The sequence below is a fragment of the Myotis yumanensis genome, unplaced genomic scaffold (genome assembly GCF_028538775.1).
Source record: "Myotis yumanensis isolate MYYU_CA2020_CCGP unplaced genomic scaffold, mMyoYum1.0.hap1 SCAF_12, whole genome shotgun sequence".
NCBI classification, from domain to species: Eukaryota; Metazoa; Chordata; class Mammalia; order Chiroptera; family Vespertilionidae; genus Myotis; species Myotis yumanensis.
Genome location: NW_027223763.1, coordinates 18384944 through 18393098, shown reverse-complemented (window position 1 = coordinate 18393098; position 8155 = coordinate 18384944).

Genomic DNA, 8155 nt, shown 5'->3' with positions numbered 1-8155 from the left:
AGTATTACATATGCCTTCCTGAAAATTTGAGGCCAAAGGCCAGAGGTCATATGTTTTACCAACAAGACCTGCAGGCCTCCTTCACTAAACTTTGTATTCAGCTTAGTTTAATGTAGATGTGAAATAGGCTGTTTCATAAAATAAAAGCAACACACAATGCAATCAATTAGGCAATGAAATTTGCCAATGCACCTGTTTTGACTCAAGTTCTGTGAAGCTGAGGGGTGTCTTAGACGCCATTGCTTCTCTTAAGTGCTGTCTGCAGGGCGGCGGTAGTGATGGGGACATTGCCTACCATGTCACACTTAGGAGTGGTATTGAAAACAATCCACGCTGCAGCATCTCCGTTGAATTACAAGCATTGCTGATCCTGCATGTGTTCAGGTATTTGTTCTTCCTAATGTCTTCCTGGTTCTGGTCTGAAACCTTCTGTTGGCGCCTGCCAGTGAGATCACCTTGCAGAGTGGATGCCAGTGGCGTGGAAGACAGCCCCCCAGGCTGGGCTGGGAGCAGCTGAGGCATCTGCCATTGAGTGCTTCTCTCAGAAATGCTGCTTGGCTAATCCTAATGATGGGACGGAGGCCAGTTTAAAAAAAAAAAAGCCTCCGTGATAAGGAAACACGGTGTTCTAGTTCACTGGTAGGCTTGTTTTTCCTTAATGGTACATGGTGTGTCTTCTAATCGAGGGCATCTTGGAGTCAGTAAAACAGGATTGTTATGCTCATTTCACAGATGAGAAAGCAGAGACACAATAATGTGAATAAACTTGCTCCAAATCCCAGAGCTAGTAAGTGGCAGAGCCAGAATTTCATCCTGGCTGAGTTAGAGTCTAAATACTCAGTTAACCATTGCACAATACTATTCCTCAGCATTCATGCAGCCGCTTGAGGAAGGTGATTGTAGCCTGACTTACTCAATTGGTCAACCAACTGATTCGTCAGGTGCCTACTATGTGCCAGATAGTGTCATATATTGGACATAGGTCCAGTGGTGAGCAAAAGCCTGGAGCTACGCTCAAGGAGCGTATAGCTTACTAAGGGAATAGGTCTTAATTACACAACAACACGAATAAATGTACAGTTGCAACTGTGCAGTAACAGGAAGGAGAACTGTACTGTGCTATTAAAATGTAAAATGGGGGCCCTTTTTATGATCTGGGAAATCAGAGAAGGCTTCCTGGAAGAAGAGTCCTTTGAGTTCAAGGTAAAGAGGCAAAGAGGGTGGAAGGAGGAGCATCCAAGAAAGAGGAAACAGCATGTAAAAAAGGCCTGGTGGTAGGAAAGAGATTAGCGCCTTCCCAAACTGGAAAGAAGCCAGAGTGGCTATAGAGTGTGTGTGTGAGTGTGTGAGTGTGTGTGTGTGTGTGTGTGTGTGTGTGTGTGTTGGGGGGTTAGCCGAGAGAAACCATAAAATAAGTGGAGTCTATCTTCTCTGTCCCCTGTCCCACCTTTCTAGAATCTTGCCCCCCTCTTAGCATCCTTTTCTCCATCCACTTCACCACCACCCTTCCTCTACCTGATCTCTAACTTTGGATGGTTCTCAGGATGTTTCTTTCTTTCTCCCCCCTCCCTTTCCTAGGAATGTACCTTAAAAAAAAGAGTATTGGGAATTTGATGTGTTACCATCTGGTACAACTTGCATTTTAATAAAAACCACTTGGGAGAGGATAGACACTGTTTACCATAGGAAATGAGTAACTATCGGTGTAATTTAAGGAGCCTGCAATGCACAAGTTTCTCATAAAACTATAAACACAGGTGACTCGATAAGGAAACAGCAGAGGAAAGTCGGGAAGATCTAATTCTCACCTTGGCATACAGGCTGTTCCTCGTAGCTAATTCTGCTTCTCCCTTCCTCCTGTATCTTGGCTTTCTCTGTACAAAAGAGTGGCTGGGTGGATGGCATTCCCAGGCCCAATGAAAGGCATAGACAAGGATGGAATAATTTCAGTATATTAATTTCCCCCATTGCAGTGCTAACAACAGTAACAATAATGGCACAACCACCAATGATGGAATGTTTTCTATCCTTTCCATCCCCAAGCCTTGTAAAAGAAGTTATCAGTAAACTTTCTGGTTAACATACGCTAAACCTCAATCATTGGATTCTTTTTACCTGGACTATCTTGAATACACATTTGAGCTGACTTAGAAATGAATGCTAAAATTCTAAGAAAAAATAAATTGATTAATGTATTTCATAGACTTAGACTTAGCATTGAGGAAACTGGCTCAATTAAAAGAGATGCAGAGCCCTCGTCGGTTTGGCTCAGTGGATAGAGTGTCAGACCGCAGACTGAAGGGTCCTGTGTTCGATTCTGGTCAAGGACATGTACCTTGGTTGTAGGTTCTACAGCCCTGGTTGGGGTGCGTGCAGGGAGGCAACCAATCGATGTGTCTCTCTCACATCGATGTTCTGTCTCTTCCTCTCCCACTCTCTCTAAAAATCAATGGAAAAATATTCTTAGGTGAGGATTAACACACACACACACACACACCAAATAAACAAAAAAAGAGAATAAATCTCATTTTAAAAAAACCAGAGAGATGCAGAGATAAAATAGAGAGATGGGATCCTGAGGATACAGAGCTGAAAGGGAGCTTAAAGACCATGGATTCCAACTTTCTCATTGTACAGGGAAAAAAAATTACATCCCAGGTAAACTAACTTGTCCAAAGCCAGAGAATCCAAGAAAAAGATTTGGGAGGTTGAGGGTGACATGTTTACAATGAAGAATTTGCTAGATTTAAGTCACATATTAATATGAAATTGCAAGTTTAATGATAGCTATTGTTAAGCTAGGAAAGCCGAAGGTTGGAGAATGGTGTCTATATGGTTGGCGTTCCTCTGCTGAGAGCAGGTGACCCCTCACCCTGAGCTCTTCCCTTGAGCAGCTGGTGAGAAGGGCAACCCCCAGATCACCGAGGTGTGTTCCCCGTGGTGTGTGCTGTGATTAGACACACATGTGATAGAACATCCTGATGGGAAATGTGGGAAGAATGGTTTTCCCATCAAAATGGGTCTTGACTATTTTAAGAAAGAAGAAACTATGTCTTGATTTCTTTGGTGTTTCTTAGTGCCCAAACGTAGTCTACCAATGATTTGTGAAAGACAGTGTGCAATCTACCGGTCGCTTACAAAGGTTAATTTCTGGTCTTACCCTACTCTACTGTGGTTAAATATTGTCAGCTTTATGAAAGGCAATAAAACACTGGACATTTTCAAGACTTCAGTCTCTTTGGATGTCTAGCTGACGAATACACTTTACTGCACATTATACTAGAGGCTATTGGAGGCTACAAACGATGTAAAAATAAATAAATAATGATGAATAAAGGAATGAAATAGCGCATAGGCTCAAAGAGATTATAATCTGGCTGGAACAGTAGAAATGAAAACATAATCATTCTTGTCACTATCATTGTTTCTACCTGTGATCACTTGCTATGGACAGGTACCATACAAAACATGTCATGTGCGTTATTCCATTTAATACTCACATCGACCTTTCGGAGTAGCCATGAGAACCTGGCTCACAGATGAGAAGACGGAGCCCCAGTGAGGGCTCCCTCCTGGCAGACGCTGAGTCACAACCACAAACCCTGGCCTCTCTGACTTTTGAGCCCGTGATTCTTCCATCGCGCACACTCCCCTCACAGGAAAGCTCTGAAGCAAAACATGATGATTAATTGCGTACCTGATTCATCGAGACAGAACTGGCCCCAACATGGCGTAGATCTGTTCTTGGCTGCTGCTGCTATTTATTCTGCCTGCCTTTGGATTCAGTGTACCAAGTTCTCACCCTCATGTGTGATTTATGTCGGTGACATGTTTAAAGTAAAGTATATGATTGTAAAGTATATGGAAGCCATGCGGTGTGTGACTTGTTATGTGTGCTAAAGACAAGATGTAGACACCTTTGCTCCTTCCTAGAGATCTAGTTTAGGAATTATAAATGTATTACATTTGAGCACATTATCTTTCCCCCTTCCAAACCTGCATTTCTAGATAGAAATAGAAATGTATTTCTGATATTAGTTGAAACCTTAGGGTTTCCTGGGCGAGTTGGACAGCAGTAATTCAATAGTTACCAAGACTCTACTAAGTGCCTGGTAGTGTCCTCAGTACTGCATACACCCGGATGCAAAGCCACAGCTTTTATAAGTAGGAAGCTGAGTCTCATTGGAGACAGACATAGGATCGCCAAACTTAGCAAATAAAAAATAAATATTGAATGAAGCATTCGCTAAAAATTACCCTTTGTCTGAAATTCAAATTTAACTAGGTGCCATGTACTTTATCTGGTAACCCAGGGCAGACATAAACATCCACTGTACCCCACAAAAGATGGTGGCTCCAATGGTTGGGCCCACACAGCACCCTAGACCAGTGATGGCGAACCTTTTGAGCTCGGCGTGTCAGCATTTTGAAAAACCCTAACTTAACTCTGGTGCTGTGTCACATATAGAAATGTTTTGATATTTGCAACCACAGTAAAACAAAGACTTATATTTTTGATATTTATTTTATATATTTAAATGCCATTTAACAAAGAAAAATCAACCAAAAAAATGAGTTTGCGTGTCACCTCTGACATGCGTGTCATAGATTCGCCATCACTGCCCTAGACCTACCTGAGGAGGAATGCTTCCCCTGTCTGCGATAGCCGAGGTAGGCTTCACATGGCTGGTTGGGCTGACTTGAAGGAATGATGCGTTTGCTGGGTGACCCTGAATAAGACTTGACAGGCAGAGATGCGGGGAGGAAATTCCAGATACAGGGGTGAGCACAGAGTTTGAGATAATGGCTGGAGTGCATGGGCGATGGGAGAAAGGCAGAAATGCAATGCGGATCAGACCATAAAGGGCTTTGGCAGAAAGGTGAATGAGTCACCGCTTCATTCTGCCATCAACAGGAAACCACACAATCTATACTTTTTCTTCTTATTTGTCCATGTTATCAGACTTTGGCTTAGTAGTGTTTCACAAAATGTGGGGCATGGACCAATGTTACGGTGAAAGGTAATTTCAGGGAATAATTCTGATGATTGGGGGTTGCATGGGGAATGCACCATTAAACAACTTTGACTCATGTAGGGAGCAGGTTAATTCCCCCCCTTCCCAATTTAAAACTCAATTTTATTTCTTATGTGTACACTTTAAAAAATTAATAGACTTTTAAAGAGCAGTTTTAGATTTAGAAGATATTGAGCAGAGATACAGAGAGTTCTCATATACCCCCTCCTGATTCCTTTTTTATTTTCTTTCAATACTGGTTACTCAAGAAGAAAGTCTTAATTTGGTGCTATTCTAGCTTTAAAATTTCTATACTAGTAGTAGTTCATTCTGTTGGAGGTGGGGAGAGGGAGGGAGGGAATGAGGGGGGAGAGAGAAAGAGAGAGAGAGAGAGAGAGAGAGAGAATATATTAGGAGGCGAGAGGGGAGAAGAGGGGGAGGGAAGGACAGAGGAGAAAGAACTCTGCCTCTGAGTCTTGGACCAGCCACATACCAAGTTGGGCTTCAAAACAAAAATCATTTTGTTTTCAATGCATTTTGTTTATTTCAAGTTTTGTTCTGAGAACAGTATTCATCTTCCCTTTAACTTGCGGTGATAAAAAGATTTGTTGCCAAAAGATTTGTTCATATTCAAAAGGTGAATAGATTAAGTACATGATAACAGAAGTGACGTGGCCCTGAGGCCCTGGCTGAGGCTGCTTTCTCACCTGGTGGCAAGTTCCCTCCTGGCCTTTTCCGTGTTGAAGAGTTTCTGGAGAACAGCCCATCTTTTTTGGGAGAATAAGGATCACCTACCTGGGCAGCAGTGTCTTTTTGGAAATCCGATATGTTGCTTAAACTCTTCCTTCAGGGCTTTTCTTTGATCTCTTATTCTCATCGTTACATATTCCCTTTTTTTTAAAAAAAAAAACACTTTTTTTAAAACACATTTTAACATTTTTATTGATTGCAGAGAGGAAGGGAAAGGGAGAGATAGAAACATCGATGATGAGATATAATCATTGATCGGCTGCCTCCTGCACGAGCGATCCCCCCCCCCCCCTTTCCGCCCCCCTCCAGTGTTCATCATTCCTCTGATTTCCTCTAGCACACCTGCGTTCACATTTGGCCTCAGTCATTTTCTAGCTGTGTGACCTTGGGCAAGGCACTTCATCTCTCTGAACTTGCTTGTAAAATGAGAACAGTATGACCAGGGAGTTGCTTGAGGATTAAGTGCTATAGCGTGTGGGATTCTTGAGCCTCAGTATTTACCAAGGCCTGCATGGGTACGTTACTGTGGGCTAAACTCCAGATCTTATTTGCATTTCACCACTTTTTCCAGTCATGTACGTTTTCTGCTCCAGGCTCCAGTTCAGGGCACCACACTGCAGCTAGTGGTCATGTCTCCTTGGTCTCCTCTGGCCTGTGCATGGGCTGGATACCAGGGGGTTAGAGATGAGTAAGAACATGCTCCCATCCTCTGGGAGTGACCCAGTCTAAACATCCTGGAGGTAAAGATAAGCAAGTCAAGGTTAAACAGAGATCAACCCCACCCCCTGCCCAACCTCTAGGAGCATCGCTCACTCTCTCACCTGTTTTTCTATATCACTTTGCATTTGCATAAATATTGGTTATTGTCTCTCTCACTGAAATTCCTTCAGCTTCATTCGCAGATGGCTTTCCCCTGCTGAAGTAGTATTTGCACTCTACCCGTCCCTAGGATAGGCCTGGTGCTAGCATAAAAAACCCTTCAATGAATGATTGGGGGATGAATGAGTGAAGAAACAATTATAACTGAGAGCAAGAAAGGCTGAGGAAATCAATGTAAAATGTGTGCTGGGTGGTGACAGTTAGGAGTGGGAGGGAGGAGGAAGAAAAGCTGGGTGAGGAGGAGGTCCTGGAACTGAGAGTGGAGAAGGCCTCAACTTGGCCTATCTCCTAATTTTGCCAGAACTATCTTTGATTGTGCCCCATAGAAAATGGGGTGGGGGTGGGGTGGGGAGATAGGATTTTAAATTTAGACTGTAATTTGTGACTCCAGGAGAGTAAAATGTGGACAATAAGCCAGAACTTTCTAAGCTTGTTAAACATGTGTTCATTGCAGATGAAAGAGCTAGGTCAAGTATTTTGTTACGGTTAAATAACGTTATTATCGTCACAGGAAGGAAATGCTCCAGTGAGTCTGAATGTCTTTTTAAAATTTTTTATTCTTTAATGCAAACTTTGAGAGATGAGAGAACTGTGCTTGGGGGTCAGGAGGCCGGGACAGACATGTTCCGTTGGACTCATGCACCAGGAAGAAGGAAGGGGCACTCAGGAAGGACTGTGGACTTGAAGCTGACTGCATTTTGGCTGCTGAGCTGCAATCGTCCTGTGGAGGCTGAAAAGGGCTCCAAGGAACGGCAGCCTTTCATTGTGGGCCTTGGAGACGGATGGACCTGGGTGGGAATCCTGACTGCCCGCCTCCTTTGTGATCTTGGACAGATCAAACGCTGAGTCTATTTCCTGTGTACACTGACAATGCTAGGAACCTACTAGGGATGTGGTGAGTGTAGGAGGGGGTGCAAATAGCATATGGCACGAAGCATCGGGTACATTGTAGTTACGGTTTAGAGTCCTGGAAGTGCAAATTGAGACGTTTTGCTCCAAACCTCTCCAATGGGCTCTTACGTGAGATGAGGGCACCAGACAAGATGACTGAAAATTTTGGGGACACTATATTTTGTTAAGTAGTGAGAGTGACTGGTAACATTTAAGATAAAGATGGCATTGTTATAAGCCCAGCTGTATTATCTTTCTTCAATCCTTGGTCTCAGTTTTGAAGCCAGACAGCTTGGGGTCTAATATAGATTCACCGGGGAAAACTTGGGCAAGTCATTTAACTATGCTGTGTCTGTCCTCTCCTCTGTGAGGAAACAGGGGTAAAAGTAGTACCTCATGTGTATGTAGTGATGTCCTGGAGCCAAATCTTAACCAGCCCATAAGAGCCTTTTACATATATCTTCTCCATACTCTGCTAGGTCAGGTTAGTAGCTTGAAAGCTACCAAGTATTTACACTATAGCAATTGGCAATCACTACAAACCAGGACTACCCCTTCCTACCCGCGCCCCCGCCCCCCCCCGCCCCCCGGCCACACACACATAGCCAGTTGTTAAGTTT